The 25000-nt window shown below is 55.1% G+C and overlaps 1 protein-coding gene across 6 annotated transcripts in view; it reads left to right on the forward strand.

The window, feature by feature from the left end:
* Dnm2 (dynamin 2) overlaps positions 1 to 25000 on the forward strand; it is a 73946-nt gene that overhangs the window by 2357 nt on the left and 46589 nt on the right. The gene's annotated exons all lie outside the window — the stretch shown is intronic.

The raw sequence follows: 25000 nt of genomic DNA on the forward strand, positions 1-25000 counted from the left end.
TTTTTTTTTGAGTCAGGGTGTGACTCAGGATGGCCTTGAACTCACTATGTAGCTAGGCTGGCCTTTGCAGCTAGGCTGAATTTGCAGCGATCCTCCTGCCTCAGCCTCCTGAGTACTGGAATACTGGGATCACAGGTGTGTGTCACGGTGACCAGCTCTTACAGGTTTCCTAGGAAGAGTAGTGCACACTGGAATGGCAGTTATGATGGCCCTGAGCCTCAATTTCCCAGGAAACGGGGCTGTTACCAGCCCAAATGAGTCTGTTTCACTTCCTGGGGCTGATGGAGTCACTTGGTGCCTATTGCTGTGTATTTGTGACCTTTTTTTTTTTTTTCTTTTTTTCTTTTTTCTTTTTGAGACAGGTTCTTGCTGTACAGTTCAGGCTGGCCTTGAGCTCACTTTGTAGCCCAGGCTGGTCTCGAACTCACAACCATCCTCCTGCCTCAGCCTCTTGAGTGCTGGGATTACAGGCGTGCACCACCACGCCCGGCCCTTGTGACATTTTAGACAAGGCACTTAATCCCCCTTTTCTAGAATGGGAGTTACAATAATTACACCCTTTTTAGGGTTGAGTGGGGATTAAAGGAGACCATTCAGATTGGCTGGGACTTGCACAGAGAAAGTGCTTAAAGCATTAGGTATCCCTCCCTGAAATGTGGTTTTCAGCACTTGGCAGCACTGTCTGTGTGCCTGGGCATGTGGCCCCAAGCAAGATACTCAGACCCGGGCCTTCCAGCAGGGAGCAGATAAAGCAGAAACATGGGAGAAGGTGATAACAGTTACCAATAAAAGGGTAAAGGAGAGGTCATAGTCGGGGGGGATCACATTTTAAACAGTGGAGTCAGTCTGATCACATTTGAGTTTGAGTGGAGCCTTGAAGGAGGTGAGGAAGGAACCCAGGGAGACCTGGAACAGGATCTCAGGCTGTGGAACAGCCAGTGCAAAGGCCCTGGGGTGAGACCAGTGCCGGAGAGCAAAGGGAAACAGAGAGGAGTTGGGTGGGGCACAGGGCAGGGACAGATGTGAGTGGAGGAGACGTGGCCTGGGGCTCTGTTGTCTCTGAACCTGCTCCTGGGCAAGGAGGGCTTTCTCCTGTGATTGTCCCAGCCAGCAGATTCTGGAAGTGCGGAGGGGCCCTGGGCCACCTTTATTTCTTCTCCTCTCCTCTCCTTTCCTCTCCTCTCCTTTCCTCCTCTCCCCTCCTTTCATTCCTTTCTTTTCTTCTTTCTTCCTTTCCTTCCTCCCTTCCTTCCTTTCTTTTTCGCAACAAGGTCTTGCTTGTTAATTCAGGCTGGCCTTGAACTCATTTTCTAGCCCAGGCTGGCCTTGAGCTTGCAGCGATCCTCCTGCCTCAGCTTCCCAAGTGCTGGGATTACAGGTGTGCACCACCACACCGGGCCTTTCTTTCTCTTTTTGGCAATACCAGGGATTAATTAGGGACCTTTGCACTGAGCTCATCCCCCACCCTTTCTTGGTTGGAGACCAAGGTCTCCCCAGTTTGCCAAGTCAGGGCTCGAACTTGTGATCCTCCTGAGTCTGGGGTTACAGCTGTACACCACCACACCCAGCTCCAAATTGCACCTTGAAAATGTTATGCAAGGCCCTGCCCCAGTGGTGTGTAGGACCTGGGCCAGGCCTGGTGGTTGGATTCCACATTCATCTGTAGGAACACACTGTCCTGAGGCTGCCACATACTGCATGAGTGATCGCACTTGTGTGAGCCTCAGTTTCCTCATCTGGACAATGGGACCATGATGTTTTTTATGTCCTAGAAGTGGAGTGACAATCAAATAAGCTGAGCCTGTGACACATGAGAAGGTATGCTTTTGTGACCTTGTCAGTTAGCGCCGGCTGCCTTTAGCATGGTTCAGGACTCTGCTGATGGGTGTTAATTTCTTTTTCCTTAAAGAGGTGGAACTCACGATCACATTGTTAATACTGGTAACACCCCATTTTAGCACACACTCGACTGGGTGCATCCGTACAGGCAGCTCTCTGACCAGGGGTTAAGCTGGTTCCAGGACACATGTGACGTATCCGTGATGCACGCAGACGTGATGCACGCAGGGTGCACGCACGTATTACACACGCACACGTACAAGCACACATCCAGTCTCCCAGTTCCTTTGATGCCAGGTGCTCTTGGTTCCATTCTGAGTGGGAACCTTGCTGTAATAGGATATTAGTGTTATTTACACCAGTTTGAAACGTAGTGGTGGGAAATTGGAAGCAGAAATGCCCAACACCTGCAGATTTGGCCAAACTGTGTGTCCAGACTACTTGCTATGAAATGTCTGGTGAGTGAAAAGGAGCCTGAACATTTAATGACGCAGAAAGCTGCGTGAGACCTGCTAGAACCGGACCAAATGGGCGTGGTAGCCCATCTTGTTCCGAACAGTTGTATTTGCACCAAGCATGGTGGTCCCAACCTGTGTAACCCCAGCACCAGGGAGGCTGAGGCAGGAGCATCGCTGAAGATTTGAGATCAGCCTGGGTCCAAGGCTATCCTGGAATACACAGCAAGACTCTGTCTCAAAAAAACCAAACCAAACCAAGCCAGCTGTACGTGTGAAATCAGCACCCCAGAAAGGTGTGTGCCACCCCAGCTCCCCACGTGGCTCATGTCCCCCGTGGTGTTTGGTTTGGTTTTGCTCACTTTGTGTATAACCCGGATGACAAACAGCAGCTCTGGGCTGTGGAAAGGTTTTTTTTTTTTTACAGAGCGATTTGCCCAGGGCCTGCTGGCCTTCACCAGGGACCTGACGTTAAATCCCCTGGGCCATTTCTGAGTGAGATCAGAGGATAGTTGTAGATTCTGTTGGCAGAGCTGGGCGGGGTGGGGAGGACCCCATCTCCCCGCATTTACGCTTGGCTTCAAGCAGCAGCAGTTGCCAAGTTTTCACCCGATTTGAATGAAAATGCTGAAATTATAGGCTCCTCAGCTGCTGAGAAAAATGGGAGCATCCACCGAAGCCTAATGTCCTGGGGTAGCGCCAGCAGCGTGCTGTAATTAGGTCCTTATTGTGTCAGAGTGTTGGAAACATGCAGGCAATAATGAGATATTTATGGGCATCAGCTACAATCTGAATAAAAGAAAAAAAAATTGCCCTGCCTCCCAAGCAAGATGTCGCCCGCAGAGAGAAGACTCCCCTGTCCATGGGTTTGGGGTTCCAGGGACTGTTGGCGGCCGGGCCACTGCTGGTGTTGGGGATTTCCCCACGGTGTCCTCCTCAGCTTGAACCAGGGGCTGCGGGCCTGTAGGGTTTCATCTGCTGGGTGACTGACATACTGGCTGGTGTTTGCGGAGAATCACTCTGCATTATGTTTTTGGGGTTTTGGCTTTTTTTTTTTTTTTTTGCCTTTTTGAGACAGGGTCTCGCTATGCTGTTCAGGCTGCCCTTGAGCTCACTTTATTGCCCAGGCTGGTCTCAACTCACAATGATCCCCTGCCTCAGCCTCCCGAGTGCTGGGATTATAGGTGTGGGCCACTACACCCGGCTGGTTTGGTTTTTTTGTTTTGTTTTCTTTTTGAGACAGGTTCTCACTATGCAGTTCAAACTGGCCTTGAGCTCACTTTGTAGCCCAGGCTGGTCTGGAACTTTCAATGATCCTCCTGCCTCAGTCTCCCAAGTACTAGGATTACAGGTGTGCGCTACCACGCCCAGCTAGTTTTTTGGGTATTGTTTTGTTTTGTTTTTTGTTTGTCTGTTTGTTTGTTTGTTTTTTGAGACAGGGTCTCCCAGTCTGGCCTTGAACTCTCAGGCCCTTCAGGCGGTCCTCCTGCCTCAGCCTCCCTAGTGCTGGGATTTTGGGCGGGTACAACTGTGCATGGCTTTGTAGGTAAAATCTGATTGGGGGCAGCTGCTGCTCTTAGCAGGTTTTTCCTCAGCCTGAAGTCACACAGGCCCTGCAGCCTGAGCTAGCGTCTGCTGTCGGGGACAGTGGTGGGGGCTGGATCTGGAATTGGGACTAAGTGCTGGCAGGACGCTTGGATCCAAGGACTGCTGAGGTCACGCGTGGAGCAGCCCTTGGCTCTTGGGGTCCGCCGGGGTGTGAGCTGTGTGCCGTGGGCGGCGCCTGCGCTGGGCCGGGTGCTGGGGGCCCCACAGGCACTGAGACAGGGACAGGTGACAAGAAGAAAGGCGAGTGAGCTGGGTCCGAGGCGTCCTGCTGGCCCCAGACAGCGGGTCGGCGGGGGCTGCACCCCGGGCTGAGGGCGCGCGGGTCCCAGGCCCCGCGTGTGCCGGCCTGCTGCAGACTGTTGTGGCGCGGGGGTCACGGGAGGGTGAGGGCACCTCGCGCCGGGTACCAGCTTGCCTAGAACTGATTACGCAAGCAGGGCTCGAGGACATGTTCTCGGGAAAGCGGAACCCTGTCAGCAGGAGGCTGTGCCGCCCGGCCCCGCTCTGGGCTTCCCGACAGCCGGGCTGACGCCGCGCCAGGGCCGCGGGGAGCACCGTTGGCTGTTTTGTTGGGGTGTCGTCTTCTTGACCTGGGGTCACTCTGCGTATTTCATTCAACATCTGGTGTTCAGCCACACAGCGTGTCTTAGAGGACGGGGTATCGGGGTGGGAGTGCCCCCTCCCGTGCTGCCTTTTCCCCGGGGCCTTGGTACGAGGGGCCTCAATCACCCGAGCTTGCGCTTGACCCTGTTTTCTAAGGACGGAATCGGGGCTGGAGCTGGTCCTCCACAGCGGGGTGTGAGTGGGTGGACTTGAACCTGGGGCCTTGAGGCCCCAGTCCCTGACTTTACCCTGGCTTCAGCATGTGCCATCTGGCCGTCCTCTTGGGACCTGAAGAACCGGGGTGGCGTGGCGTGGGGGACACCTGGAAGGTCACAGTCACCACACCCCTGTCCTTACCCATTTCTTCTTCCATTTTTGTCTTTTTGAGACACGGTTTCCCTATGTAGTTCAAGGCTGGCCTTGAGCTCACTTTGTAGCCCAGGCTGGCCTCAAACTCACAAAGATCCTCTTGCCTCAGCCTCCGAGTGCTGGGATTACAGGCGTGGGCCACCACTCCCGGACCTACTGATCTCCTCTTCGAAGTATTTGTTCACTGTGGTAGAGAAAAGCGCTGCCCCAGCGAGGGCTAGAGGCGGCGGTTGGAACAGAGGAAGGGGACGCTGTAGTGGGAGAGGCCCGAGAGCCCCTTGACCTCCAGAGAGGGCTGGCTGGGTGCACACAGGAGATGCAGCATCAGGAAGGGTGGCCTGAGTGCTGCTTGGTGGGGAGAGGTGACCTGACGATGTGTTGTACCTTTGTGGCCCTCCTGCCTGGCGCCAGACCCGAGTTTGTGCCTCCTACCCTCTGGTTCCTAGGGCACTTTCTTTTCCTTTTTCAAGGCTGCATAGTGCTCCATGGTCCACAGGCCCCTTCACCTATGCCCGAGCCCCCTGGCCATGGCCACTGAGGCCACTTGCAGTTGTGTGTTTTCAGGACTGCAGGTGCCCTTGGGCGTGGAGACCCTCATAGAACGGGGTGCGGGGATGGAAGGGCAGGCGGCAGCACCACTGTGTGGCCCTGAGCTTGGCCACAGTGGCAGCCTCACTGCTAGGGCTGGCTGCCTTGGTTTGGGTCACGTCAGGATCCTTCCGCCTTGCGCCATTCCTGCCCTGCTCAGAGCAAAGCTCACGCCTTCCTGGGCGCACCAGGGCCTGTCACCTTGTGGTCACTTCCTCTGCTCTCCCCTGCACACCTCCTGTGTCCACATCCCTGTCCCTGTCGCCCTGCCCTCCCTTGGCCTCACTCAGATCTCCTGGCTGAGCCGCCGAGCCCGAGCCCCGGCCACAGGAGCCCCTGCCTGTCCAGGCTGGCGCCTCAGTGCGTTTTCTCAGGGCTCTTTAACCCTGTAACTCCTCCCTGTGTGCTGGGGTCCCCCAGAATGGCGGCTTCTCCAGGGCGGGGACTGTGACCTGCTGCTCCCGGTGGTCCCTGCACGGAGCAGGGCCTCCTGTTGCTGCCAGACGAATGCACCTGGAAACCGACCTGCGGGTGGCGGTGCCGCCCGTGACCCACCCCGGCGGGCGGCCGAGGCAGGGCGCAGCAAGTGCGAGGTCTGTGTAACAACTGGGGCTCCGCTGGGCTCCGTGGCGAGACCTTGTCTCCAAAATGAAAAAAGACCAGAATTGACTTGGATTTCCCAGGAGACTCACGGAGCAGGGGTCAGGCGACCACCCTGAGACGCACCGTTAGGGGCTCATGACCTGCCTGTGGGGTGCAGGCCCCCGAACCAAGGGCCTCTTCCTCCCTGGGGAGGGCCAGGCCTTGCCCTGCTTGGTACAGAGAAAGTCACAAAAGCAGGCTAAGAAAAAGTATTAGTGGGGTGAGACAGCGGGGTCCTCAGGCTGTGCGGCTGGGCTTCCGTTTGGCTGCCAGTGGCGGTCCTCCCCGACCCCGGTGTCCTGCCTGGGCCACGTGGCTGTAGCAGGTGTGGGCCCAGGAGCCCCCTTTGCGTCAGCCGGGCCGCACTCTGACTGTGGGCACGTGGGGGGTGGGCAGGAGCCCGCAGAGCGGACACCCCACCCGGGCAAGGAGGGAGTGCCCCAGAGACCCTGGCCCATGACACACTTCCTAGCGATAAGAGGCTTCCAGAGCTGCCAGGCTGGCACGTGAGCCGAGTGGGCAGGGACAGGCCCGGCTGGGTGACACCGCCCACTGGGTGATACGCCCTGGCACGGCCAGCCCCGCGGGAGCCCCGAGGTGGACCCGGCACACAGCCACGCCTGTCCTGCCGTGGCCGTGGTGCTCCCGGCCTCTGAGTACAGAGACAGGGCCCTGTTCGAGGGTGGCAGCCTCCTGGCCCAAGGGTGGTGGCTTTGGACTTGTAGTGGCAGTGGCATGGAATTCCAGAGAACCATAAATTCAGATGGGAGCCTGGCGTACTGGCACACGCCTGTAATCTCAGCAGTTGGGAGGCTGAGGCAGGAGGATCGATGTGAATTCCAGACCCACCTGGGCTACAAAGTGAGCTCAAGGCCAACCTGAATTACATAGGGAGACCCTGCCTGGAAAAGACAAAAAAAAAAAAAAAAATTAAGATTGGGGAGCCGGGGTGGTGGTGCACATCTGTAACCCCAGCCCTCTGGGAGGCTGAGACAGGAACATTGCATTTCCAGCCCTGACTGGATGATTTGGCAATTTAGCCAGATCCTGTCTCAAAATGTAACAAAAATTACAAAGGGCTGGGGATGTAGCTCAATGCAAAGGTACCGATTCAGCTGTCAGTGCCATTTAAAAAAAAAAGGCTAGAGGACCGTGACCTGCCACCGCTCAGCCTGGGGGGGCTCCCTGTGGCTGGGTGGGGCATCTGCTGGTTTCACAACGCCGAGCCCCCTGTGGGCCGGGCGGAAGGCAGGCAGAAGGAAAGAAGCCGGCTTCTGTGGCCACCAGGGAGTCGGGGCAGGTTGTTTCTTCCGCAGGCAGACCCGGGAGTTTGCCCCGGCACTGGACAAAAACCCGCGTGACAGTTTAATTCTTTTATAAAAGAAGTTATTTGCCTCCTTATTGTAAAAATAAAGCAAAAGCCTCACCCTGTGGAAGTGCAGAGTGAGGAAGTTTTATTGCTCTGGAACCACCTTTGTCGGTGTGTGACTCTGCCAAGATCCTTCTCCTATACTGTCTTTCCTTTTTTTTTTGTCTTTCGAGACAGAATCTCACTATGTAGCCCAGGCTGTCCTTGAACTGGCAGCAATCCTCCTGCCTCAGCCTCCCTAGTGCTGGAATTCCAGGTGTGTGCTCCCATAGCTGGCGAGGATTTTTATGTGTGTGTTCCTGAAAGACACTGGCCTGTAGCTTTCTTTTTTATTCTGTTGGAATCACCCTTGGTTTGCAGAAAACAAAGAACCTTTAAACTCATGGAGGAGCCGCAGAGGAGACCGGGAGCTTCCTGAAGTCCTGCCTGGGCTTCCCCGCATGTGTGCTTTTGTGTGTTGGTTTTTTTTTTTTTTTTTTTTTTTGTACTGGGAATCGAACTCACAACCTCATGCTTGTCAGGCAGGCGCTTGTGCCACTGAGCCGTATACCCCGGCCCGCTTGTGTGTTTCTCATGACTAAGCATTACAGCACCTCTGTTTGTTGCCCTTAAAGAAAGCTGGACTTCACTCAGGTTCTTTCAGCTTTCCCTGACCGTCCGCTTCCTGTCCGAGGGTCCCACATGGCATTCAGTGGTCACCTCTCCGTGGTTTCCCCTGGTCTGTGACACTCCTCAGCCGCTTGTCTCTCCGGACTCGGCGTTTTGCAGATTGCCCCTCGCTTTGGGCTTAGTGATATTTCCTCGGAGTTGGCCGGGATTGCTAGTTGCCGGGGAAGATGCCACACCGCGAGGTCCCTGCCTTCTCACCCTGTGGGGTCCATGATGTCAGCAGGACGTGTCGCTGTGAGGGTGAGCGTGATCTCTTGCCCACGGTGTGGCCTGGCCGTGTTCCCCACTGGCGAGTTACTGTTCTCTCCCATTCACACTCTGTCCTTTGAACCCGCCTGGGTTCTTTTTTTTTTTTTTTTTTTTTTTTTTGAGGCACATTCTTGCCATTTGGCCTATGCTGGCCTGGAACTTGCTTTGGCCTCCTGAGTGGTGGGGTTACAGGAGGTCGAAGCCTGGTTTGGGGGATTCTTTTTTAAAAATTTATTTATTTCACAGTGCTGGGGATGGATCCCTGGTCCTTGAGCATACTAATCATGTGCTGTACCCCTAACCTGTACCTGCAACCCTGAGGTAATTTTTGGACAGGTTAGGAGCCATAGATTTTATTTATCTATTTATTTATTATATTTTGGTTCGAGACAAGGTCGTGTTTGCTATCTGTGTAGCCCAAGCTGCCTTCAAACTTGTGATCTTCCTGCCTCAGCCTCCTGAGTGCGAAGATTATGGGCATGCGCTAACACATGCAGTGTAGGGTTCCGTTTGTAGAAAAGACCTTCCTTTTTTCATGGAGTTGCCTTCGTTGAAATGAGTTGGCCAGATCTGTCCAGGTCCCTCTTAAACCCTCATCCAGGGATCTGTCCCATTGCTAACACCATACTTAGTACTGTAGCTTTTTGCTCAGTCTTGAAAGCAGGCTGTGTGGGTCCCTTTGTTCCTTTTTGAATTGTTTTGGCTCATCTAGGTCCTTTAGATACATATTTTGCAATCAGCTTGCTGATTTCTATGAAGAAAGAAAAATAGTATCTTTTCCCAGTCAGTCCCCAGAGAGTCTCGTTATCCGTTCTTGAACCTGTTTCTGTGGTGTGTACCCCTGAGCTACTTTTCTGGCTTTTGTATTTTATTTTGAGGCAGCGTCTTGCTATGTTGCTCAGGCTGCCCTCAAACTTGCAAGCCTCCTGCCTCGGCCTCCTGGGTGGCTGGGATTGTAGGTGTGAGCCTCTGCGGGCATTGTTGGTTTCATAATGATATATTGTCTCTTCCACTGTCATAGTCCACCCGCCCCCGGGCTGTCTCCATCTCTGTACCTTCTGACCTTTGACCTCCCAAGGCAGCTATCCCCTGGGGACTGAGGGGGCCCTGGGTAACCGTGGGTGCCCAGGGGGATCTGTTCCAGGACCCTTGCTGCCACCGCAGCCCTCAGGTGCTCAAGTCCTGGGTGTAATACAGGTGGTGTCTGCACAGAACCTGTGGAGATCCTCCCAGATACTGTTGTTTGTTTATTTGTTGTTTTGAGACAGGGTCTCACTATGTCCCCCAGGTTGGCCTCAGACTTGAAGCAGTCTTCCTGCTTCAGCCTCCCCAGTGCTCAGATGACAGGTGTGTGCCACTAGGCCCGGCCTTCAGGTATTTTTCTTCTGAAGTTGGTTGAATCTACAGGTACCACATCTTTGGATACAGAGGCACAGCTGTCCAACCTTCCCCTGCTCAGAACTCTCCATGGGCCCAACTCCCTGTGGTCAAAGCTGAGACCACACTGTGGCCCCCAAGGCACTGATGACCTCTTTGCCTCCCCGACCTCTTCCTCCTCTGCCCGGCCCCACCCCAGGGCCTTTGCACACACCCTTTCCTGTTCCTGGACCCACCTTCCCTCAGCCCCATGCCCAGTCAGGCCTCCGCTTAAATATCTCCTCCCTAAGAGGCCCCCGGGCCACTCTGCTGTAATGTCCCTTCCTGCCTCTCTGTCCTCTTCGCGCCCTCTCTGATTTGTTTTGGAAGCACCATGACTCCCTGTGTTTGTCCTGCCTGTCTCCCCGGGGAAGGTTGTCATCCCTGCCCAGTGGCCGGGAGGGGGAAGGTGTGGCCCTCTTCCTGGGCGTGCCTGAGCCCTCACCCTTCACGCGCTCAGCTGTCACAGGTGATCGGGAGCCCATCTGCCAGTGCAGCTGTGTGCCCGCCTACGCCTCCAGCCCTAAGTGGGGCTCCCTCACCAAAGAGGCAGGCGGGGTGAGCCCCGTGCCAGGCCCTGACCTGGGCCCTCACCTGGGCCCTGACCTGGGCACCGGGTAGCCTGTGTGTGACAGAAGCCGCAGCTCAGCTCAGCCCCAGTCCCTCTCGCAGGGGGGTGGGCTTGGGGAGGGCGAGGGGGCTGCTGCGTCAGCGCAGGGCCTTCCTCAAGCATCCAGGAGCCCCATCTTGCCCTGTGCCTTTCTCTTGCGTGATTTCAGCGAGCTCTAAGTCCCCCTTTCCTCGCCGCCCTCCTGTTTTTGTTGCATCATTCAGGGTACCCAGGGCGCATTGCGGGAGCTCTGCCCTGCACTTCGCTTCCTGTTGCGCTGCTGACTGACCCCGAGGCCGCACACGTGGGAGCACTCGCTCACTGGCCTGAGCCTCCAAAATCACCCTGATAGCCTGCACTTTTCCAGCTGGGCATGGCGGCACACGCCTGTCACCCCAGCGCCCTGGGAGGCTGAGGCAGGAGGATCGCATATTCGAGGCTGGCCTGGGCAACCTCAGACTGCGACAGTAGGAAGAGCGGGGATGCAGCTTAGTGGTGGAGCGCTTGCCTGGCCCGGGGTGGAGTCTGTGCTGAGTACTGCAGCCGGAGAGGGAGAGGAAGGCACTGTTCAGTGGTTTGCGGTATATTCCTCATGATTACCCACCCTCTAACTCCAGAGGGTTTTAATCTCCCCAAACCTCATTCCCGGGAAGCAGTCACCCCTGGCCGCCGGCTGCTGGTGACCACTAATCCACTCTGTCTCTGAGACTTCGCTTGCTGTGGGGTCACGCAGTCTGTGGCTCTGGCATGTGGCTTCTTGCCCTCACCGCGATTTCAAGACGCGTGCATGCTGCAGTAGGCACCCGCGCCCCGTTCTGTTTTCCAAGGCCTGGGATCGAACCTCACAAACGCCAGGCACAAGCGCAGCTGCTGAGCTCCACCCCAGCTCGGGACAGGTTTTTTCTTCTTGCAGTGCTGGGGTGGAGCGCAGGGCCTCGTGCGCGCTGGGCAAGCGCTGGTCACTGGGCCGCACCCCGCCCTTCATCCCTCTCTGTGAGCTGGTGATGTTGTTGTGGGTCACTGTGACTCAGTCTATCTGTTCATCTGCTAATGGGCATTTCCTTTTCCTCCTCTGGCTCTCAGGAGTAATGCTGTTGGGAATACTCTCAAGCCGGTTCTTGGGTGGATAGATATGTTCATTTCTCTTGGGTATAGACAAACCTAGCAGTGTCATTGCTGCCAGGTTGTGTGGTAACCCTTAATAGTTAATTAATGTTTAAGAAACCACCAGACTGTCTTCCCGTGTGGCTGCACTGTCTTCTTACATCTTCACCAACTGTGGTGGGTTTTTTTGTTTTGTCTTTTTGAGACGGGGTCTCGCTATGCAGTCCAGGCTGGCCTTGAGCTCACTTTGTAGCCCAGGCTGGTCTCAAAGTCAAAACGATCCTCCTGCCTCAGCCTCCCGAGTGCTGGGATTACAGGTGTGCACCACCACACCCAGCCGCGGCCAACCATGTTTGAGGGATCTAGTTTCCCCCTGTCCTCGCCAATACTTACTAAATGTATTTCTTTTCTGGTTTAGTGTCCCTGTGGGTGTGAAGTGCATTTATCTCATTGTGGGTTCTTTGCATTTCCTTAGTGAATAGTGATGACCTTTTCATGTGCCTAACAGCTATTTGTGTATCTTCATTGTAGGAAGTCTATTCAGATCTTTTGCTCATTTAAAACTTGGGGTATTTGTCTTTTTATTGTTCATTTGTAAGCTTCCTCCCATACTACCAATTAATCCCACTGAGCTACAGCCACAACCTTTCGGATTTTTAAAAATTTTATGACAGTTCTAAGTGTCCAGGCCTGATTCAAACTCATAACCCTTTTGCCTCCACCTCTCCAGTACTTGTAATCGTTCTTTATAATATAGTCCTGGTACCAGGCTCTTCTGAGATATAATTTGCAAATATTATCTCCCCTCCTATGGGTTGTCACTTTCTTTTCTTTCTTTTTTTGTTTTGTTTTCTTTCTCTCTCTTTCTCCTCTTCCTCCCCTCCCCTCCCCACTCCTCTTCTCTTCCTCTCCCCCTTCCCTCCCTCCTTCCTTCCTTTTCCTGTGTGTGTGGTGCTGGGCCTTGCACCCAGGGCCTTGTGTGTGTGTGAGGCAGGTGCTCTACCACTGAGCGCTACCTGCAGCCCCATCCTCCCCCTTCCTTTTTTGTGTTGTGTTTGTGTTTGGCTTTGTTTTGTTTTTTCCGGTATCAGGAATCGAACTCACAACCTCGCGCTTGCCAGGCAGGCGCTGTGCCGCTGAGCTAAATCCCCAATCCCCTTCTCTTTTCTTGATGGTGACCAAGAAAACAACAGCAAAGTTTTAAATTTTGCTTTGTTCCATTTGTCTGCCTTTTCATTTGTCAGTTATGTTTTTGTTCTGTTTTGTTTTGTTTCATTTTGTTGCTGTCTTGCAGTGCTTTGTCAACAGGCCTAAGAAATAGACCTGTGAGCAGAGCAAAACCGGTGTTACTCTGAGGAGCTTCCAACGGTGTGCAGAACAGGAGGTCGGAGGTCGTGATAGACCTCAAGTGTCAATTACGTTTTTGCTACCATATCTGTGAAACTATTGTCCGGGCCAAACCTAGGAAGATTTTCTTCTTTTCTTTTTGTGTATTGGAGCTTGAAAAATCTTACACTGTAAGACTGAGCTGTATCGCCAGCTCCTCCTTTATCTTTTCAAAGTTTATGAATTCCAATTCATGAACACAGTGGGGTTTATTTGTTCATTATTTTATTTAGGTCTTTCTTTCTTGCTTTGTTGTTTTTTGGTCGTTTTGAGACAGGGTCTTGCTATGCTGTTCAGGCTGGCCTTGAGCTCACTTTGTAGCCCAGACTGATTTCGAACTTGCAAGAATCCTTCTGTCTCAGCCTCCCAAGTGCTGGGATTACAGGCGTGCGCTACCACGCCTGGCCTAGGTCTTTACTTTCAAGAGTTAGGTTTTTTTTTAGTTTTCAGTGCGGACATCTTATATCTCTTTTGTTAAATTTCTTAAGTATTTTATTCTTTTTTTGTCTGTTTTTGTTATTGGTACCGGGAATCAAACTCAGGACCTTGCGCTTGCCAGGCAGGCGCTGTGCTGCTGAGCTACATCCCTGGCTCTGGATGCCTTTTATTTCTTGCTGAATTGTTCTTAGATCCTGTAGTCCTGTGCTGAATAGAAGAATCAGAGTGAGCTAGGTGTGGTGGCGCTTACCTCTAACCCCAGCCATGGAGGGAGGCTGAGGCAGGAGGATCACAAGTTCAAGGCCAGCCTGAGCATTTTAGTAAGACTTTGTCTCCAAATGAAAAATACAAAGGCTGGGCATGGAGCTCAGTGGTACAGAACTTATCCAGCATGCACAAGGCCCTGGGTTTAATCTCCCCACCCGCCGCCATACTGTCAAAAAGAAAAAAGAATTGACCACTGTGGATAACCCTTGTCCCTAATAATTGGTAGGAAATGACATAGAATGTATGTATGTGTATATTGGTTTGGTTTTCTTCTTCTTCTTCTTTTTTTGTCTTTTTTTGTTTTTGGTACCCGGAATCAAACTCAGGACCTTGCGCTTGCCGGGCAGGCGCTTGTGCTGCTAAGCTATATCTCTGGCCCTTTTTTGTCTTTTATAGTCAGGGTCTTGCTATGTGATTCATGCTGGCCTTGAACTCACTTTGTAGCGCAGGCTGGTCTCCAATTTGCAATGATCCTCCTGCCTCAGCCTCCCAAGTGCTGGGATTATAGGTGTAGGCCACCATGCCCTGGCTGGTTTGGTTTTTTGTTTGTTTGTTTTTGGTTTTTTTTGAGACAGGATCTCACTATGCAGTTCAAACTGACCTTGAGCTCACTTTGTAGCCCAGGCTGGTCTCCAACTTGCAAGGATCCTCCTGCCTCAGCCTCCCGAGTGCTGGTATTAGAGGCGTGAGCCACCACACCCAGCTACTTTTTTTTTTTTTTAAGGCAAGGTCTTACCATGTAATCCAGGCTGGCCTTGAACTCCTGGCAATCTTCCTGCCTCAACCTCCCTAGTGCTGGGGTTACAGAGGAGCACTAGGACACAGGCTAGAAATCACATAGTACTTAACCTTTAGGCATATTAGCGCTGTGTTTGTCCAGAGTCCACGAAGGAAGTTCCCTTCCAGTGCTAATCTGCTGGGTGTGTTTATCAAGAGAGGATGCTGGGCCTTATCCAGTGCATTTTGTCTGTTCATTGAGCTGGTCATACTGCTTGTCGTTTATGCCGCTTGAGTGATGACAAATATGAACAACGCCATAAATCAGAAGATCATTGAACTGGGGATGTAGCTCAGCGGCACAAGCGCCTGCCTGGCAAGCGCAAGGTCCTGAGTTTGATTCTTGGTACCAAAAAAAAAAAAGTGAACCAAAAAGATTGTGTGTGTGTGGCACACTCCAGGAAACAGAAATAATAGCACATTGTGCTGATTTGGTTTTTTTGCTACTTCTTCTTCTTCTTTTTTTTTTTTTTTTTGTATTTTGAGACAGGATCTCACTATGTAGTCCAGGCTGGCCTTGAACTTACTATGTAGTGCAGGCTGGCCTTGAACTGACAGTGATCCTCCTGCCTCAGCCTCTGGAGTGCTGGGATGAGAGACACTACCACACCTGGTCATTCTCAGCCTCTGGAGTGCTGGGATGAGAGACACTACCACACCTGGTCATTGAATTGCTTTTGATCATTTCATTCCCAGGAAATATTCTACTTGGCCATGGTATATAATCGTTTTTCTAGTTGATTCAGTTGCTAGTACTTTGTTGAGGATTTTTTGATGTCTGTATTTATGAGAAATACTGGGTTTTGGGGCTGGGGATTTAGCTCAGCGGCAAAGCGCCTGCCTGGCAAGAGCAAGGTCGTGAGTTCGGTTCCTGGTACCGGAGAAAAAACCAAAAAAAAAAAAAAGAAATACTGGGTTTTTTTGTTCATTTGTTTGTCCGTCCCCCCCCCCCCAAGACATGGTCTCACTGTGTAGGTCAGGCCGGACTTGAACTCAACACTGTAGCCCAGGCTGGTCTCAAACTGAAGCGATCCTCCTGCCTCAGCCTCCCAAGTGCTAGGATTACAGGCACCACTATGCCTACCTGACTCTGTTACTTTTCTATGCTGTATTTAATTTATTGCTTCTTTGATCTTCATTATTTCCTTCATCGTTTCCTTGAGGTTTGGTTTGTTCTTTTTCTACATTATTAAAGTTGAAGATGAAGTTGTTGCTTTGAAATGTTTCAGCTTTTATTTATGTAAGTGACAGTGCTGCGGATGGAACGGATGGTCTCGCGTGTGCTACAAATGCTTTCTGTTGCTAAGCTCCGTCCCCACTCCCCTCTTTCCTTCTTTTTGGGCTTGCCAGGCAGACGCTTGTACCGCGGAGCTGTATGCCCGCCCAGCCCCTTTGTTAGCTTCGGCACTAACATCTGTACATCTCCCTCAAAGCACGGCCTTAGGCACACGTGATGGGTTTCGATATGTGGTGTTTTTGTTTTCATGTACCTCAGTGTTTCCTCATCCCTTATAATTGCTTTTTTGATTCAGTGGTTGTTTAGCATTGTGTTAATTTACACGGGTGTGAATTTCCCCAATTTCCTTCTGTTACTTCTAATTTCAACCTATTATTGTTGTTACTGTTGTTGTTGTTATTATTATTATTTTCACACAAGGTCTATGTATTCCAGGCAGCCCTTGAACTCACTAGGTAGTGCAGGCTGGCCTTGAATTTGTGGCGGTTGTCCTGCCTCAGCCTCCTGAGTAGCTGGAATTATAGGTGTGCACTCCCACAGCCGATTTTCCATTCCACTGTTGTTACGCAGCATACTGTGTTTGAGCTCAGCCCTTATATATTCACTGGATCTCGCTCTGTGGCGTGGCCTCATCTGTCCAGGGCCCATCACGGCGCGTGTTCTGTGTGCGCTGGATAGCAGTGTGTGTTTTACTGTCACTGGGCAGAGTGGACTGTACAGGACTCTTAGGACTTGTTGGTGTATGGTGTTGCTCACATTTCCTTGTTGACCTTTCTTTTTGTTGTTTCATAGTTGTTGACGTTGGGATGTTGATGTTGCTAGCTCTTCTGTTGAACGGCTTTGATTTCCCTTACCCGGGTCTTTTTTATGGCTGTGCGTTATCCCTTGGTGCCATGCAATTGGCTAAGGCCAGTCACACCTACATTAACTCTTGAGGTGGATTACTTTATTTTTCTATTCTGGAGGTAGAATCCAGGGCCTCACGTATGCTAGGCAGGCTCTTTTTTATTTTTTGGTACTGGGAATTGAATTCAGGACTTTGTGCTTGCCAGGCAGGCGCTGTGCTACCAAGCTATATCCCTGGCCCTAGGCAAACTCTTTGAGCTACATCCCTAACTCTTTTTGGGGGTCTTGCTAAGTTGCCAGACTTGTGATCCTCCTGCCTCAGCCTCCTGAGTAACTGGCATTAGAGACCTGTGTGTGTGCTGCGCTCAGGGCAGGTCGTGTTGGAGGTGAGGCAGACTTGAGAGGATGTTGCCAGGCTGCTGTATGGTGCCAGTGGTTGCAGGCCCATCGGTTGCCACGGCAACCCGGCCGCTGTCATGGGAACCTCTGGACAAGGCACTGAGCTTCTGTTCCTCAGCCTGCTCCTCCCACTGATGCCCCCTTGGGGTGGCCTGTTGTTATCCCCATTGTACAGCTGAAGAAACTGAGGACTAGGAAAGGGACAGCCCTGGTACGGGTCCCGTGAGCCACAGGCTACACACTGTGTACGTGACCGTCTGCTCAGCAGGTTGTCCCCAGGAGGAAGCCACAGCTACCTTCCCGTGGCCGGGGTCCAGCGTCCGGACCATGTCCGCTCCCGGACCTGCTGTGACTGGGCGGTGCCGGCTGAGGGGGACAGGAAAGGGGCGGGTTGGGCTCGGGCCGCAGCAGTCGGGGGCCTGTTCTTTGTGTAGCTCTGTAGCCTCCGTTTCCCCATGTGCGCAGTAGAGGTGGGGAATGCCCTGTGTGGGTGCGACAAGGACCGGTGCGCCGAGCCCAGCAGCCTCCTGCGCTCCCTGTGCGCCTGGAGAGACCAGGCACCGCGCTGGCTGCTGGGAACCCGACCCTGACCCAGCAGAGAAAGATCCCTGTCCTGGGGTGGGGAGAGACGGGAAGGAAGCGAAGGAAGCGGAGCCCTGGAGGGGGAGAGCGGTGAGAGCGTGCGGGGCAGGTGCTCCCAGGCGAGGGCTCAGGCAGCGCCATCAGCCCGGGAGGAGCGTCCTGTCCTGGGGAGCCAGGAGAGCCAGTGAGCGCGCAGGAAAGGCTGTGGGGACAGCGACGGGGCAGTAACGCGGCCCAAAGGGCGGGGCCGAGCGCATGCGCAGTGTGACGGTCTTGAACTCAGGGCGGGGTTGAGGACCCCGGAAGCAGCGTGGACCTGACCAGGGGACTCCGTCACGCACACACTGTCCGCTGCGCCGCTTGAGTGCTGGAGGAGAGGATGGCCTGGAATGTTCCAGGTCCCCAGGGCCGCATCGCTTATCCTGCAGGCCACAGGCATCCTGCCAGGGGGGGACCGCTGGACCCTCGGGATGGGGACCGAGGAGAGGCGCCGTGACTGCAGAGATGCGGCAGGCCCTTCCTCTGCCCTCACCGCAGCCCGTATGTGGGAGAGGACCCCTGTGCCAGGGCACGAGAGATTCTGCCACCGAGGCCACGCAGCTGGCCCTGGCAGGCCGGCCGTGGGGCTCCAGCCGTCCACACCGCTAGAGCAGTTGGGGCAAGGTTGGCGGTCTCCACCTAGGAGCCCAGGGTCCCCAGACACCAGTAGCTTTCCCGTCGCCCTTGACCACGTTGCTTGGTCAGCCAGGTGCTTGGAGCGGCTCTGCAGCTGCCCAGCTACAAGTTAAGTGTTTGCCTGTTAGAAGCATTATCATGAAAGCCATAAAAGATTGACATGCACGGCACACGGAGACTATAAACCAAGACTCCTCGTTCCCGGCAGGGCTGCTGTCCCACTCCGGCAAGAAATGCGGGCACGCACCACCCCTGAAAAGTTCCCCGCGGTGGGGTGCAGATGAAGCAGCACATCCGCTTTGCTAGTGGCCTGGCTGGCATCCTGGACCTGTTCCCAGGGTTGACTAAGCCAGGTCCCCGCTGGTGGGCATTAGGTCAGTAACGGTTCTCCCTCAGCGCCGCCGCAGGTGGTCAGCTGTCCCCACAGACCACGTGGGCAGCGGGTGATGTTTAACCAAGGTGCTTAAACATCAGATACCACATAAAGCAGAAAAGTACCCAGCTAGTGAATGGGGCGGGCGGAGAACCACAGCAGGGCTCTGTGGGAGAGGGTGGGGTCAGCCCGCTCCTCTGAGGAGAGGGCATCTTGGTCCTGAGGGACCAGAGGGACTGGGGTTTCCAAAACCTTGGAGGTGGTCATCAGCTTGTGCCAAGGGGGTGGGCGAGGAGGACGTGAGGGCTGGGGGCATAGAGGAGACAGGGCATCAGAGACCTAGGGGAGTGCTTTGGGGCCCTCACAAGTGTGAGCAGAGAAGAAAAATACATCTTACAATGTATTGCGTCTTACTTTGATTGTACACAGCAAATGCTGTCATGGTAGAGCTTTGCAGTCTTTCAGCTTGCCATGAGGAGGTGGCGTAATCTGCATGGAAGCAGGGAGGAGACTGAGGCCCCGGAGGTGGCCTGACCGGCCCTGGTTGATTGTCCAGAGAGGACTCAGCAGACAGACAGAGCCTGGATTCCAGCCGGGGCGGGGGAGTGCAGAGCCACGACACATAGTGCCATAGGCCGCTTCCTGCTTGGGGCTGCCTGGCCCAGCCTGTCTGTGGGAGGAGACCGGAGCAGGTGACGCTGAGCCTTGCTTCCCCAGGCGAGCCGCCTGGAAGCTGCAGGGTTCCTCAGCTGGGAGGAGCCGTGGGGCTTCGGGTTTGGGGGAGCACCAGGGAGCCCAAGAGGCCCAGCAGGCACTGTCACAGGCTCCTCCTTGCTCTCTGGGCTGAGTCTCCTCTGTGAGGGGGCGTCCTGGTCCTTGGTCCTGCCCCCCGCCCGAGGCTCGCCTGCTTCCTGCCTGGCTGCAGACTGAGTGCCTGGGAGAGAGCCAGAATTTTGTCAGACACATTCGTTTTTCTGTTTGTTTGTTGGTTTGTTTTGAGGCAGGGTCTCACTTTGAAGTCCAGGCTGGCCTTGAACTCTGTATAGCCCTGACCAGCCTCAAACTTACAGCAGCCCTCTTGCCTCAGCCTCCCAAATGCTGAGATCACAAGTGTGCACCACCACACCCAGCTGGTTTATTTTTTTTCCCCCGGTATCGGGAATCGAACTCACAACCTCGCACTTGCCAGGCAGGAGCTGTGCCACTGAGCTAAATCCCCAGCCCCCTAAATCCCCAGCCCCTTAAATCCCCAGCCCCCGCAGCTGGACCTAGACTCCTGCCCCCATGAGGCTGCTGTTGGAGTGGATGTGTAGCAGCAGATGGGCTGAATTCCACAGAAGACCGAAGAGCTCTGTTTAGGGCAAACAGAGTTTATTAAATTTTAGACCTGTCATGGCACATCCCCGACTAGCAGGTCAGGAACGTGGGCAGCTGGCCTTTCTGTTTCCACCTTAAATACACCTTTCGTTTCTATGGTAACAGATCGGAATGTTGGAGCCATTGACATAGGTGGCCACACGTTGTTTTCCTTGTGCCACGTGACTAGCTCGGGCCCCAGTCATGAGCCCAACCACAGTGATACGTACTTTCCGCACAGTGTTCTGTATGTCCCCCTTAGATAACCATGCATTTCCTTTATGGTTACAATGTTTATCTAGGGCCACATAGGTGGTTATCTGGGCCCGGGTGTTGTCTTTGGAGAAGTATTCCAGGGCAAAGTCGACTGTAAAGTTAACTTCTTACAACCCCTCTGGGATGTTTCTCAAGACACATTTTGAGGCTTGTACTAAGACTAGACTTACTCTATCTTACAAATGATATGCTAAGAGTCACCATCCCCTACAGATGGCTGTGGTGGGGACAGGTAGTTGGGCTGGGAGTTGCCCGCTTGCTTCATGAACACTGTGGGAAGGAGGTTGCTGGCCAAGGGAGCAGGCTGTGCAAAGGTCCTGGGGTGAGCTCTGCCCAGTGTTTGGGAATAAGGAGGGGCCTGTGTAGGCAGAGCAGAGCAAGTGGGCTAGGATGGGGGAGGAGCAGGTATGTGGTCCTGGGGCCCATCTCGGGGGCAGGGGACGCCTTGGCTATGTTCCTCACCACCCTCAGAGGCTGCAACAAAGAAGGGGCCGAGCTGACTCAGTGTCCACACGCGTCTGTGGCTGCGGTGAGGGGATGACAGCGTGGAGGGCAGGTGCAGGCGCGTGGTGCCGGGACCAATCAGTGGCCGTGGATATGGACAGAACTGAGCAGCTCAGGCTCCATGTGAACGAGAAGCGGGAGGTGGGGCAAGGCACAGCAGGAGCCCAGGCCTGTGCTGACCGTGCCGGCCTGGCCTGGCCTGGTCGGGCGGGGAGAGCGGTTCCAGCGTCCGCCCAGGAGCCCTCCTAGGGGTGCTGGGGGCGGGGCCGGCCGCGGAGGAGCCAAGTGCTGTGCTGCAGCCTCTCCTCGGTTCTGGTGTCCTGCGCACCCGCCTGCTGCGTCCTTCCTCGCTGGTGCCGCCTCAGCTGCCCCTGCTGGGCCCTGGAGGGGGACCCCGGGGGCCCCATGGTGCACCCTCGCTGCCCCTCCGGGTCTTGTGCGGATGTGGTGCTGGGAGGGCCAGGCCGCCCAGTTGACAGGGGACCTAGGCTTCCGGCTGCCCGGTCCCCACCGGCTTGTGGCTCCCTCCCCGCCCCGCCCCAAGGCCTGGGCCTCCATCCTCCATTCTTCCAGCATGTGGCCGTCCCCACCCTCACGGGGGCTCAGAGTCAGGGTTCCTGGGAGCCTTGCGCTCCAGCAAAAGAGGACAGATGAACAGCCTGGCCTGACGGGCCCGTCCCACTCCTGGCACCTTCTGGAGGTGGCGCATCTTAGCCGCCTAGGACAGCTCGAGGGCCTGGCGTGAGTTGGCAGCAGGCCCAGCGGTCAGCTGCATGTGCAGACATCCTCCTGTCCTCCAGATGGCCGCTCTAGTGCCCAGAGAGAGGTGGTGGCGACCTGCCTGTGGTCACACAGCCCCGAAGACAGAGCTGGGCCGGTCGCCCCAGGCACTTGGTGTGTGCCAGCCGCCTCCTAGGCCGGCCCAGCCGGACTGGGAGAGGGCGGCAGGCACCCGCCACAGCCTCTGACCTTGGTGAGGTGGGCCGGGCCTGTGGGACGGGTTTCCTGGCACAGGGAACAGCTGCTGCGAGGGCTGGGAGGCCAGAGCGCCAGTCCTGCAGGGGCCAGGCCAGGGTGAGCCGGGCCACCCCGAACCTGGGGCAGGACTGGCCTGGGCCTCTGCAGGAGGGAGGCTCCATCTCTGTAAAGTGATAGGGAAGGACTGCAGGGCTGCAGGGGACAAGGGCTGACCCTGAATCGAGCACCTACGGCGTGCCGGCGCCTGCTCAAGCCTGGGGATCCGCGCACTGGGCGCAGCACTTGGGTGCCCCAGGCGAGGAGCGGCCGAGTGCCAAGACAGCTGGCTGGCGCATGGGGAGCAGTGAGCTCAGGCCAGAGAGGCAGGGCAGCCTGGCCGAGGCCCGCCAGCGCCGAGGTGGCTGCACTGGGGCTGGAGCACAGCACAGCCTGTGTGCTCTGGTGCCAGCAGCGGAGGAGAGGCGCCGGGTGGCTTCTTCCAGGGACCAGGAGGGACTTGGTGACCTGGGGGAGTGTGGGGGCCAGGGCAGGAGAAGCCGATGAGGCTGTCGGCGTTCTGTGTCCGGGCAGAACTGCTGGGGAGACGTTCCTGGCGTCCCCACGAGTACTGCAGTGTCCCTAGAAGCCTTTGGGGCCAGGCGTCTTCTCAGTGACCCCTGAGGCTCCTGGGAGGCCGTTTTCCGCCCCGCAGTAGGCTCAGTGTGGGAGCTTCAGGAAGCGCCACTGCTGGAGTCTCCAGCTCCTGCTGGCCTGGCCTGGCCCCTCCTGGCCACCTGTCCCTGGCCTCTTGTGCCTGGGGTGTGTCCTTCTCTGTCACTCTTACCCAGCCCCAGCTCCAGCCCCAGCCCCAGCCAGCAGCCTTCTGCAGGGCCAGAGCCTCCTTTGGGCATCGTGCCCGCTCTTATTCTTCTGCAGCTCTGATTGTCCCTTGTCTGGGCTGGATGCTGGTGGCTTCTAGGGCATCACCATTGTCCTCACGGTGCCTGGCGCCCAGACGCACCCCTAGCGCAGTCACAGGGCAGCACACGCAAGGCCACGCCAGAGGCCTAGAGGGAGGTGCTGTGGCTTCCTTGTCCTGCCAGTCAGCCCGGGGCCACGCAGGGTCCGGTCTGTGGGCTGCTGTGTCCTGCGGCAGGTGCCCACCCTCTGTGCCTCAATTGCTCCTGTGAGGTGGCTCTAGCAGACCCATCTCTCTGATGTGCTCGCAGTCAGCGTGCGACTCCAGGGCAGCCCTTAGCTCCTTGCTTTATATACAGCGAGTGCACAAGGCCTTCAGGTGCCTTGTTTTAATTTTTTGGCAGGAAGGGTCAAGAGACAGGCTCTTGCTGTGTCTCTTAGTCTGATGTTGAACTTGCAGAAGTCCTCCTGCCTCAGCCTCCTAGGTGCTGGGATGACAGGTGTGCACCTTCACACCCAGCAGCTTCTCTGTTTTAAAACTGAGTTTTTTAGATGCAGTAATCCATGCGTGTGAAACACAGTTCATCAGTGTCCCAGAACACTCAGTGCCTCCCTCCCCTGCCCGCCAGGCTCCCTGACGCTATTGTGTCCGTTTTTTGTTTTCTTTAGTGGCAAAAAGACATTCTTCTGCACCTTTCCCCCCTCCTCCCTTGCTGCACCCAGGAGGAAGTTCCTTGTCAGGAGATGAAAGGCGCTTTCTTCCCTGCCGATGGGCTGTAATTATTTAACTAGTCCCCTCCCCCTTTTCTAGGCTTTAAGTTCTTTAGTGCTGAGCTTTTCTTCTAATTGTAAGGACACTGTGGGCACATTTGTGTTGTTTTTGATTTTGAGGCAAGGTTTTGCTAGCTGAGTTGATTAGGCTGGACTCAAATTTGTGATCCTCCTGCCTCAGCCTTCTGAATAGCTGGGATTACCGTTATGTGTCACTGTGCTGGGGTCCAAGGGTACATTTGAATGGCATGGCCACTCTGCTTTTATGTCTGATTTCTTTTCCAGACCTTTTTCTTTCCTATGAAGTGCTCTACCCCAGGCACACCTTTGTTTTTTGGTTTGTTTTTTTTTAAGTGCTGGGGCTCGAACCCAGAGCCTCACACACAGAAGTACACAGCCTGCCCCTGGGCTCTAACCTCCTCCCCACGACCTTTTGCTGAGATTTTACTTTGCTCCAGTGAATGGCACAGGCCTTAAGCACACACATTGATGTCTCACAAACGCATGCACCCTGGTGTCCACCGGACAGAGGCAGTGTCATCACCCCCAAAGCCCTCTGCTCCTCAGTCAGTTCCCCCAAAGCAAACCGCCGCTAATTTGTGTCCCCAGAGACCAGTTTTGCCTGTTCAGGTCCAAAGCCGCCCTGTGACTCAGCCAGAGAAACAAGGACAGATGTGACAGCTGCCGTGGGAGTCTCCAGACCACTTGGGGACGCCCCAGTCTGGGCAGCCTTGTGTCCTGGTGAGACACTGCACACACGGGGCTCCATCTGTGCCACTGGGCACGCGACGTGCATTAACAGAACACGCCTCAGCGATGCCCAAGGACGGAGCCCAGACCCGCCTGCCCCACAGGACAGCCCGGCACAGGGGGTGCTGGTGATCCAAGCACGGCTGCTCTTCCTTATGTTTCTTTTTCGAGACGGGGTCTGGCTAAACTTGGTGATCCTCCTGCTTCAGTCTCCCTAGTGCTGGGGTTATAGGCATGTGCCACTATGCCCAGCTTCCTGTCTTCTGACCGCTGGTTGATCGGTCCCTGTGTTCATGCTTAAAAAGTCACCAGAGGGCCGGGGGTATAGCTCAGCGGCACAAGCGCCTGCCTAGCAAGCATAAGGTCCTAAGTTCGATTCCCGGTACAAAAGAACAAAACAAAAAACAAAAAGTCACCAGAGAGGTAGAGCAGGGGAGCCGATACTGGTGCTGGTGACCCTGTGGCCTGCCCCCTCGCTTCCCCCTTAAGGCCCCTCCCAGGCCAGCGCAGTCCAGCCTGAACCCTCACGGCCCACAGTGCCTGCGCCATCACAGTGCCCAGAGACACCTCTGAGTGTGGGCAAGCCACGGCACTCAGCACAGACGGGCTTCCTGCCTCGGCCTCCTCGCTGCCCAGATGGGAGGCGGTGGGTACAGAGGACAGGTCACAGCTCGGGGCAGGCAGGGCCTTCGGTGCTGTCACCCGTCCTCGGTGCGGCGCCGTGGCCCGTAGCGTTGGGGTGTACAGAGTTGCCGTTGCCGCCAGGGGCTGTAGGTGACAGGATGCCGGGGTGAAAGCCATGTCCTGCAGGGCTGACGCTGGTCTCGGGGGCCTCTCCCCACTGTCCCACTTCCTCTTGCCCTTGCCGATTCTTCTCTGTCCCACCCACCCCCCGGCCACACCCGCCTACTCTGCCCTGGGTCTGCCCAGGCCCCGGCTCTCCCTCCCGCTAGCCTGCTCTGCCTCC

The sequence above is a fragment of the Chinchilla lanigera genome, unplaced genomic scaffold, assembly GCF_000276665.1.
Source record: "Chinchilla lanigera isolate Chin_1 unplaced genomic scaffold, ChiLan1.0 scaffold00094, whole genome shotgun sequence".
In the NCBI taxonomy this organism is placed as follows: domain Eukaryota; kingdom Metazoa; phylum Chordata; class Mammalia; order Rodentia; family Chinchillidae; genus Chinchilla; species Chinchilla lanigera.